General features: G+C 37.1%; 1 protein-coding gene across 2 annotated transcripts in view; it reads left to right on the top strand.

The window, feature by feature from the left end:
- Nucleotides 1–3,239: 3,239 nt before the first annotated feature.
- Nucleotides 3,240–11,996, top strand: part of LOC110454192 — a 104,128-nt gene continuing 95,371 nt past the window's right edge. For both annotated transcript variants that reach the window (XM_021503587.1, XM_021503572.1), the window contains exon 1: nucleotides 3,240–3,541. The gene's annotated coding sequence lies outside the window, so the exon portion shown is untranslated. The remainder of the gene's footprint in view (nucleotides 3,542–11,996) is intronic.

Genomic DNA, 11,996 nt, shown 5'->3' with positions numbered 1-11,996 from the left:
CCCACACATCCCATACGGCATCCTAGCAAATATTGTGGGTTTCCGTTATCTGATATTTTTACTATATTTTCTTTATTAAAACAATATTTGTTGGCATCGCTACGCTCGTCTACTTTGTATCTTGACCCTAAAGTGTGTTTTTTATTTTACCACCTCCGCAAAACCCCAAGTTGCAACTTGCAACCCTGGCGGAAATATACTAGCATAAGTTGCATAATTATATTATTGACCGCTCGTTATAGATGATCTGAAAATTAATACTTTTTATTGTAACCTTCCTAACCACCCGGGCGATACTAATCATATCATTATACAAGAACGATAAATGTTTTTTTCGGCTGACAATATTATGTATAATCGATTAAACATATCCATTCAATTATTTTGGTATGATATATATTGTTGGAACTGTTTAACTATCTTGTATGTACAACATAATATCTCATTGTGGTACTTATAGCTTACCATCGTGTGCGTACAAAAAAGTATCTTCACACAGCATACTATTGTGTACGTAGTAATAAGTTGTACGTACCAGAATGAGATGATAGGCTGTACTTACAAGTATGAAAATTTTAAATTAAATTTAAAGATGACGCGTATGTGCCTCCTAAGTTGTACTATTTTAACCAGATAGCTTAACAAATGTACCACCGTTGGTAATATGCACGCCCTTAATGAGTTAATCAGCGTGGACATTTCAGATATATCATTGTCTACACTAGTGAATTAGTCAACAATTATAAAACGCGAGACTATATCAGGGGCGGGTCCAGGTGAGGGCGTAATGGGCGTAGATTTCTTTTTATCGTAATCTGCTAATATTGTATTGAATATGGCAATTTCTCATATTCATTAATTTAAGACATACTCTGATAAAAAAATATGTCAAACCATGACACTTCAACTATAAAATATACATGCTCCAAGTCAGGAACCGTTACATTAGTGCATTTCACAATTATTTTATGTTTTTTTAGCAAAAAAATGGTCCAAAAGACAGAATTTATTCTACGCCCCCTCTTTCAAATATCCTAGAGGCGCCCCTGTATATAGCTAGTGGCCTTGGGTGTCGCACTGATTTGAACTTACCGTTTGTTTACCAACTTAGTGATGCCATGAGTAACTCATTAATTAAACAGCAACGATGTTATGGTGTTATTTGTTCTTTTGTACGACAAACGTACAATGTCTGAAGACTAGATTTATATTTTGACGGTGGACCTCTCGTACCCCCTTGCGGGCGGGACGCCAAATTATGTAATAATGAACAAGTCCCCTGTGGATTCATACATTTGTCATCACCAGGTTGCCCCTATAATAATACCATCTGACTTCTAAAACACGCTGTTGATAGAGAATTTGAACCGAAACTTTAATTTTCTTTCCAGTACACAAAAAAAGTCTTTGGGCCATACTTAAAATATGTTTTTTTCTTCTTGTTAATTAAACATAAAAACAATCCTCAGAACACGGGAAATCGCTTCTGAGACGTTCTAGAAAACACATTTTTTTGGGGGGAGATCCCCCAAAACCCCCTTACGGGGAGGGGGTCTGTACCCTCCCCCTCCTCGCGCTACGCGCTCGGGCTGCTGCCTTTCGCAGCACACCGTTGACTATTGAGAACAAAATCTCAGCCCCCCCCCCCCTTTTAGGAAACCTGGATCCGCCCCTGAATGGGTACACGTAATGAACAGGATACTGGTAAGTCGTGCCACTGTGTCGTCACACATTACGTGCGTCGTACTGAGTTCAAAATATGCAGTGAGACGAGGTCTCGGTCACTACACGTTTTATTGCATCAAATGACCGTAAAATATTAAAAATCGTGGCCAAAATCCTGTATAAAAAATAGAATTTAAACACACACACAAAAATTATAGAATAAAGTGTCACGTGTGAATCATCAGATCGGTTCTGGAGACAATCATTTTGGTTTAGTAACAGGTGTGTATTTTGCAAGAGCCAGTCCATCCTTTACGGCATACCGGCGGGTATAGCTAGGACGGGATCTTTACGTCCGGGTTTGGCAGCGAATCATAGCACCTTCTCTGTATGAGTGTTGAACAAGAATACAATATATTCCGGGTAGAAAGTCAGTTAGTATTTATTATGTTTGTTTTCTTTATGATATGCTTAATTTGCGCTACAGACAAATCATGTGGTCAGGATATTGTCTGTATATCCATGGAATTAGACTAGATATCGAAGTCCGTGGTATATCCACGGACTTAGAATCTAATTCCGTGGTATATCGTAAGAGTATAATAGTTTATTATATAAAAAAAACCCCACCAATGTATCATTTTTTGTTTGTCATTTTGATATTGATTTAAAAAAATGATAGGTCAAGCGGTTAAATTTCACAAAAATCGGGTGCTGTGGACACGGAAAAAATATTTTAATATCCTGACCACAGAATAGCCCAGATTATAAAACATTTCTAGCAATGAAGCAGACAACTATCCATAGAAATTTTTTATAAATACCTACATCTCAAATGTTTAATTGATGCAGCAATTCAATATAGTTTACGAAAATGTAATTTGATTAAATCTGTTTACAGTGATAATAGGCCTAAGAGTCAAGACTTGGTCTGATATTGTCACTTTGGTACAGCTGGACTAGGCCTAACCTTCATGTATTAAGGACGTTTTCCGTTATTGTTCTATCACATTTGTTCAAGTCGGTGATAAAACATCTTAAACCAAGTATCTATACGTTCAAAAATGGTTATTTTAGTACAAAATTGTACAATGTATGCTTATATACAAAGTACATATCCAAACGTCGCAGTATCCATTGCACTTTACTAGATGTTTATATCCAGAAGGGGACACCTGCTGTCTCCATTTTCAAGTACAAACAGACCAGACTACCGTATGAGGCGCACACCCCCAATTCTCGTCATTAGGGTACCGAATACTGCCACACAAGTACCTCATAGGCAACACTTCGCCATAGCAAAGTCCTAGGGATATCCCGTATGACGTCAAAGGATTACGTAAATCATCGCTAAGCTACCGCAGCAATCGATTTCTTCCGATTACCGATCTTGCCCGCGCTTCCAGCATAACACAGGCAATATACATTTTATGTTTATAATTTTCTTTTAAAGTCAGGGGCCGAATGTTTTGACTTCATTTGTTGTATCTGATTTTGAGATGGAATGAAGGGGGAATTTACAGAATACGAATCTGCGGCTCGGTTTCAATCTGATTGCATTCACCTCCAAAATGGCTTCCTGCGTGGGAGGGTGAACGAAATTTGAAACACTTTGAACTGAGCAACTTACGTTAAATTGGTGTGGACATATTTTCTTATTGTGTTCAGTCGAAGATGGATTCAAGTTGATCAATGCGAGACTATATAGGAGCACGGACACACTGTTTATGTGTGTGTTCGTGTCCAGTTTGTGTGCCTACCGACAGACCTAAGTTTTAGAAGTTTGTGTTCGCCGATCAGCTGATTTACTATCGGAGGCCGCCCCCGCTTTCTTGGGATTATTTACATCGAGTGTTTACTAGTTGAATACCAACAGGTAAGTTAACGCAGACTTCAATTAGACATTGTTATTTATTAAATTGTATATATATTGAGTAAACAAAGCAATATTGTGTGTGTATTACGACTGTTTATCAGTAGATCAATAAGAAAAATAGACAAACATCTTAGTCTGGGATTGGCATGTAACGTTATACGTAAACACAGGGACAGTGACACATACGTGATTCAATATCATCTCACAGGTGTTTGCATGGAAAATATCAAACAAACACTGATATTATTTTAAAAAGGAAAGTCGTTAACCAAGAATAAGTTATGTGATAATGTCGAAAAACACAAATCAGGTCACGGCAATGGTTGACAGGTTGTTAAGTATTCCCTATAGGCCTACTGTATACAAAGTCATACAGTATTGACCAATCATTGTTTTAATGGTGGTTTTTATTTAGTCAGTTTTATTTAGTACTAAATACATTATTGAGTTGTTTGTCAAGTCACACTTCTGTCTATCACAATCAACACATTGATCTTGATCATAAGAACTGACTACATAATAATTATTGAACAACAGAAAACTGATTATAAATGTTATGTTATTCTATATTAATTGTCAAATCTTATATATTCATGAAGACGAAAAACAAAGCAATTTCTTTGACTTATATGAATTGTTATTTATGTGCCTGATCAATATTTCAAAATTGTTAATTTTTCAATGTCATATATACAGTATTTGCCACTTTTTAAGCAGGGCTAATGTAATCACAAGTTATAATCACTATCATCTTTAGTCCGTCAATATGTAAGAGTCCTAGAAGAAGCCACAGATGAGGTGACAAGGCGAGGAAAGGAAATGGCTAAGGCACAAACATCTTCTGCTATTGAGCATTTCCTAATTAAAAAAATCAATTTTTTATTTTTTTTCTAGTGTTTTCAAAATTATTTCAGGATGATTACATTTTTCTATTATAATGGAGAAATTGTGCTCTTAAAATTGTGGCAGGGTTCAATTGTACATATAGGTTTAAGGTCACCTTCTAGCTTCAAGCTAGAGGGAATCTCCCTTTAGCTCAGTGGTAGAGCATCCGACTAGGAACCTGGAGATCGAGGGTTCGATCCCAGTGGAAGCACACTATTCTCTTCCCTGTTACAATGTTTACAGACATTTCATGTGGAGGTCCTGTTGCACTTGGGGACTGCACCTGTTTGTATAGGCCTACTAAATAGATGTTGGACTAAACAGCATTATAATCCTTATGTTTTATATTCACTACAATCTAATAACTGGGTAGTGGGTACATATATTTGTAAACAGAGTGTATAGAATATGAATATGTTTATTTGTCATACTGCAAAGAAAAATGTCGCACGGTGATTGGTCGAATTGCCAAGGTACCTGAAGCTATGTTAGTATCCTTGCCGGGGTACATAAGAGCATGCACGCTTGTTGTAAGGGAGATAACTCGCAGATTCGAATCGAACACACCGGAGAACGTTCGTCTGCTAATGTCAACAATGAACAAAATGGCGAAACGGTTTGCAAGCCACAGGGAGAGTGAAATTGAGACAAAACGGGCGTCACTTATACCTACAAACATAAAGAAAAATAACAATTCAGCAAGCAAAACCTTCAGAGCAGACTTAAGCGAAAAGTAGCAGGACACAGATTTTGAGGACTTCTCGAAGCCAAGATTAGACGAGGCATTGGGTCATTTTTATCTCGGTGCAAGGAAACAGGATGGGAGGCTTTACAAGACGACAACGCTTGAACATTGCTTTGCAGTATGACAAATTCGTTATACAGGTCTTTGGCAGGGTACATGGTCTCATATTCGCTGTCAGGACCTTATGTACCCTTCGCCTTCGGCTCAGGGTACATAAGGTCCTGACAGCGAACATGAGACCATGTACCCTGCCAAAGACCTGTATAACTAATAATATTGACTGGTATGTATAAATCTCAAAGTCCTTGTTGAAGTTTTGTGTATGTAAGGTCAAACTCATTGGTGTTTAAGAAATTCTTACAAATTAAGATACATAATAGCTTTGAGACCTGCATAATTAATTCGGACCGTTATTTCTCTTTAAATTTTTGCAGCAATTGTATATAAACTGATACTATTCTATTCAACAAGAGGTCAGAAACAATACCTTATTATGGCTGCTGATTTTTCGATATAAAGTGTATGTGTTCAAACGTAACTGTACTGTGATGCATTCAAATAACCCCCATAACTGTAAAAAAATGCAATTTAAATCTTTCATTTACTTCAAAAACCTGGTTAAGAAATTTTGTTTTGATTGTTACTTTACATTTTTATGATACATTTTATTAGCTCACCTGGTCCGAAGGACCATGGTGAGCTTATGCCATACCGCGTCGTCCGTCCGTCAACTTTTCCTTTAAAATGCTACTAGTCATGAACAACTGAGCAGATTTTGACCAAATTTGGTCAGAAGCATCCTTGGGGGAAGGGGAACAGAATTTGTATAAATGGTGGGTCTGGTCCCCCTGGGGGCCGAGGGGAGGGGCCCAATTGAGGAAATATAGCAAATTCTTTAAAATCCTTCTTCTGTAGTAATGAAAGGATTTGTTCCGTATTTGGTCTGAAGCATCCTTGGGTGAAGTGGAACCAATTTTGTATAAACCGTGGGTCTGGCCCCTCAGAGGCCTGAGGGCCGGGGCCCAATAGGGGAAACATAGCAAATTATTCTTTAAAATCCTTCTTCTTTTGTAGGAATGACAGGATTTTGTCCAAATTTGGTATGAAGCACCCTTGGGTGAAGGGGAACCAATTGTGTATAAACGGTGTATCTGACCTCCCTTGAGGCAGGAAGGCGGGGCCCAATAGGGGAAATAGAGGTGAAACCTTTAAAATCCTTCTTCTACCGTAGGAATTAAGGGATTTTATCCTAATTTAGTCTGGAGCATCTTTGGGCCAAGGGGACTCAATTTTGTATAAGCAGTGGGTGTTGTCTCCCAGGGGCAGAAGGTAGGGGCCCAATAGGAGAAATAGAGGTAAAACCATATTTTGTATAAGCAGTGGGTGTTGTCTCCCAGGGGGCAGAAGGGTGGGGCCCAATAGGAGAAATAGAGGTAAAACCATAATAAAATCCTTCTTTGACCATCGGGATTAAGGGATTTTATCCTTATTTGGTCTGGAGCATCCTTTGGCCAAGGGGACTCAATTTTGTATAAATGGTGGGTATGACCCCCCCTAGGGGCATATGGATGGGGCTCTGTTTGAAGTTTGTTCTCATTATATCTCAAGTACTGTATGGATCTTTCTGAAATTTCACATGTACTTACAGCACCTACCATGGAGTGCTATATCTTTACTTCATACCAATTATTCTAAACATATTCAGGTGAGCGATACAGGCCCTCTGGGCCTCTTTTTCAAACTGTTTTATGTATTTATATGTATATAGAGGCACGGTAGTCCAGTGGTAGAACGCCGGACTCGTGACCGAAGGGTTGCAGGTTCGAGTCACGGCACAGCACTGTGTTGTATCTTTGAAGAAGATACTTTACTCCGCTTGTTCCAGTCTACTCAGCTGTAAATGAGTACGTGGTTGGGCAGTGCTAGAATCATTGAATGCTAGCTGTGAGCGCCAAAATAGCAGCACCGGCCAGGGAGTTGAGAAAGATATTGGCTGGTTGCAAAGGCCCTATAACCATGGATAATAATTTGTGAACCGCTTTGAGAGGACCTTCGAACTAGGTGGTGATAAAGCGGTATATAAGAACCTTGAACTATTATTATATAATCACCAAAGAGTGAAATAGCCGTTTTGCCAGAATGAAGAAATATTTTCTTTGGTTGCCATTGCCAGTATGTGAGATGATGTCCAGAAATATCAATTGGAAACTGAACCATGCAGGAATTTCTGTTACATTGAAATTAACATCATTTGAATTTGACTGGACTTGGTGGATTGCCGCGGGCGACCAGGTAGTAGTTTATCAGTTGGTTAGAGCATCTGTCTAGAGTTCAGACACTCCCTGGTTCAAGTCCCGGTCTGCCAGCTGTCTGGCTGTACATATTTCCCCTCCTGTTACAAGTATCTCTCTTCAGTGATTCCTAAAGATGCAATGCACCCGGTACAGTTTGCACCTGTTTTTGAAAATCAGCTTTTAGAAGTTGACTTGACACATTTAGGATTACACACATCAGGAGATAAAAATAAACATTGTCATCAAGTAGTGGAATTGATGGGGATTCAATGATGGTAATCCTGAATGTGGCAGTGAAGATATGGATGACATTGACCAGAATGATGTCATACTGATGAATTTGAAATGATGGTGTGATGATGATACTTATGAGAACAGGTAGGGCAGAAACAGTTAGAAATAATGCCAGTTGCATAACCGTGTGTGCCATCTCCTACCGAAACCGGGCAACCATGTTTTTTTTTGTGCTGTGAAATACAGCCACCGATGGCCCTTTATTTTGATAGAAAATATCATAACTTTAATAAGTCACTTAATGCATAAACAAAATAACTCAATACTTATGCTTTGTAAATACAGTTGTAAAACATTGAAAATTCTCAAATCTTTATGACTGTATAATGTGTACATCATCAATACCCGTTTTCCAGTCTGAATTGATCAGATGACCATTCAACAGGTGAGATCTGAAATGAAAAAACCAAATGCAAGTACGAGTTTTTTAGTTTTTGAAGAGTATAATGGAGGCACGGTAGTCCTCGGTCCAGTGGTAGGACACCAGGCTCGTGACTGAAGGGGCTGCGGGTTTGTGCCACGGCACGGAAAAGTGTTGTATCTTTGAGCAAGATTCTTTACTCCGCTTGCTCCAGTCTACTCAGCTGTAAATGAGTATGCGGTTGGGCAGTGCTAGAATTGTTGAATGCTAGCTATAGCTGTTAGCGCCGAAATGGCATCTCCGGCTGTATGCTCCCCAGGGAGTTGAGAAATGTATTGGCTGGTTGCAAAGGCCCTATAACCCCGGATAATAATTTGTGAACAGCTTTGAGAGGACCTACAAACTAGGTTGTGATAAAGCGGTATATAAGAACCTCCAATTATTGGGACATATAGTGTTATTGTTGGTACATATAGTGTTATTGTTGGTATATATAGTGTTATTGTTGGTATATATAGTGTTATTGTTGGGACGTATAGTGTTATTGTTGGTATATATAGTGTTATTGTCGGTACATATAGTGTTATTGTTGGGATATATAGTGTTATTGTTGGGACATATAGTGTTATTGTTGGGATATATAGTGTTATTGTTGGGATATATAGTGTTATTGTTGGTATATATAGTGTTATTGTTGGGATATATAGTGTTGATGTTGGTATATATATAGTGTTATTGTTGGTATATATAGTGTTATTGTTGGTATATATAGTGTTATTGTTGGTGTACACAGTGTTATTGTTGGTATATATAGTGTTATTGTTGGTATTTATAGTGTTATTGTTGGTATATATAGTGTTATTGTTGGTATATATAGTGTTATTGTTGGTTTATACAGTGTTATTGTTGGTATATATAGTGTTATTGTTGGTATATATAGTGTTATTGTTGGTATATATGGTGTTATTAGTGTTATTGTTGGTACATATAGTATTATTGTTGGGACATATTGTGTTATTGTTGGGACATATAGTGTAATCGTTGGGATATATAGTGTTATTGTTGGTGTATATACTGTTATTGTTGGTACATATAGTGTTATTGTTGGGATATATAGTGTTATTGTTGGGACATATAGTGTAATTGTTGGGATATATAGTGTTATTGTTGGGACATATAGTGTTATTGTTGGTATATATGGTGTTATTGTTGATTGTTGGTGTATATACGTTGGGACGTATAGTGTTATTGTTGGGATATATAGTGTTATTATTGGGATATATAGTGTTATTGTTGGGATATATAGTGTTTTTGTTGGTATATATAGTGTTATTATTGGGATATATAGTGTTATTGTTGGGATATATAGTGTTATTATTGGGATATATAGAGTTATTGTTCGTATATATAGTGTTATTGTTGGTATATATAGTGTTATTGTTGGTATATATAGTGTTATTGTTGGGACGTATAGTGTTATTGTTGGGATGTATAGTGTTATTGTTGGGATATATAGTGTTTTTGTTGGGATATGTAGTGTTATTATTGGGATATATAGTGTTATTGTTGGGATATATAGTGTTATTATTGGGATATATAGTGTTATTGTTGGTATATATAGTGTTATTGTTGGTATATATATATAGTGTTATTGTTTGTATATATAGTGTTAGTGTTGGTATATATAGTGTCATTGTTGGTATATATGGTATATATACTTAAATTTTTGGCAGGTTTAGTTATCCCCTACCAGCTGTAATAAATGCTTGTGAAGATAAGTATAGAATCTACTGGACTGAGTCCTCAACCTTTTAGATGCTGTATTTAGATCACCAATCTTGTTACAGGTTTGTATTTAACAATCATCTAACCTGAAATGTCACTCTACATCTTGTTACTGATTTACCGGTATCAAAACAGGTTAATCTGGAACTATTCCTTTGTAATTAAAGTCAGCCCTACATATAATATGTCTACAATACATTGTTGTTTTGTGATGTTGTATAATGTATACAGTCATCCCCGGAGCTGCTGTACAATTATCCCTGCATTGACGTCGTATGATCTACATTTACCAGTGAGATTACATTGTCTATTGAAGAGCAGTGTGTTTTTGCTTGGACAATAACATATATCCTTTTTTATTATAGTTTTCAGTAAAAATTGAGTTGGGTCGTTCAGGTTTGATGATGATAGGATACTGATAGCTGGGTCTTTGTCAAACATTAATGTTTATTACTGATCACCTGACCTGAAGGACCAACAAGGTGAGCTTAATATATATACAAACTTGCTTGAGCGGTCACCTGAAAATAAGCAGCCACCTTCCTTTTGTGGTCAGTCTGTGGTCCGCCCGATAGAAAAAAACTATATAATGAATCTGAAATAAGCAGCCACCTGTCTAATGCGGCCAGCGGTCACAAAACTCTGGCCCGAGACGTTATATCTCCATCTGTATTCAGCAGTCATTTTGTCCAGAAATTGACATCAAGAAAATCACAATATATATATTAACAAGAACACATCTCAATAGAGCAAGGCTAATTACAATGTGTAATTATAACCATAGGTAATGTTTGACACGTTGAATTGACAAGTTGTTTACAAAGCGATTTTCAGCTTGCAAATTTCCGCAGGTCCTACAATGTTTTACAACAATGTTTTACAACAATGTTTTACAAACAAAACAATTAATCCCACCTTGTGTACTCAATCAGCTTGTGATTTTCCAAACAAGTATGATCTTTTGTGGTATCTGTACATTCTGTATCCAAAGCTACCCAGGCCTAATATGTTATGTGATCAAAAAACTTGCAGCTATATTGCGTGCGGAAAACAGATCTGCTTCCGGTCTGCCAGTCACTATTTCTATATATATCAACGAAGCACACATCATGTCAAAAGGATAAATTTCACAGCGCAGACGCTGAATCAGATTTATTTTTCATTACTATGTTGTGATTTATTTCTATAATATATTTATTTTGTTTGTAATAGCTGTGTGAGATCAGGACATTAGTGTTAACCTTTCCATACGGCGCATTAGTGCTGTGAATAAACCGTTACGCTGAGTTGAAAGCTCAAAGATTCTTGCAAAGTTCTAGACTTATTGAGTGATTTATTTATAAGTCGTACCCGGGTGAGCCTGGTTTTAGCAGCCACCTGTCTTAAGCGGCCAATTTCTGCCGGTCCCTTGCAATTGGGTGGCCTCTTAATACAGGTTTGGCTGTATATATATATATATGTATTATCGTACAGTTTATACACAGTATGACTATTGATGTTTCTGTTGTCTATTCATTAACACATTTTTGAAGCGACTTATTCTTACCACTAAAAGAAATTTCACCAAATTGCAATGGAAACTTCCATAGCCTAGAGGTGTTTTCTTAACTGGTCCTAATAATTTAGTTGATAAATAGAAACAGAAGTTAATGTTGTACCACTTCATTTTTGTGCCAAGCGTAAGCCAGTCACACAAGTCTTATTGCAAACCTTTCACTGAAACTTTTCATTCTATTTTAATCTCTTTTAAATGTTTGGATGACTGATTTGGACTGATGTTCATTGTTACAAACATTCCAGCATTAGATGCATTTTGCCAAAATCATTAAATATGATATTTGGTACAGGCCCCTTGGGCCTTTTGTTACTTCCTGGTTCAGAAATGTAACATTCAATGATAAATACACTTTCTACACCAACATCTTTTCTTTGAAGTTGGTCTTGATTGTGTTTGATTATTTATGTCACTTGTTCCACACTGTAGCTAGGGAAATCAGACATTACTAACACAGAACATCAGCACCAGCTCAGAAATATTTACTCAATACTTTGAGACAGAGAAATGGTTGCCGAGATGATGATATCAGCTCT

This window comes from Mizuhopecten yessoensis, unplaced genomic scaffold, assembly GCF_002113885.1.
Source record: "Mizuhopecten yessoensis strain PY_sf001 unplaced genomic scaffold, ASM211388v2 scaffold915, whole genome shotgun sequence".
In the NCBI taxonomy this organism is placed as follows: domain Eukaryota; kingdom Metazoa; phylum Mollusca; class Bivalvia; order Pectinida; family Pectinidae; genus Mizuhopecten; species Mizuhopecten yessoensis.
The sequence above is the reverse complement of the archived record's forward strand: the minus strand, read 5'-3'. Positions and strand labels throughout refer to the sequence as shown.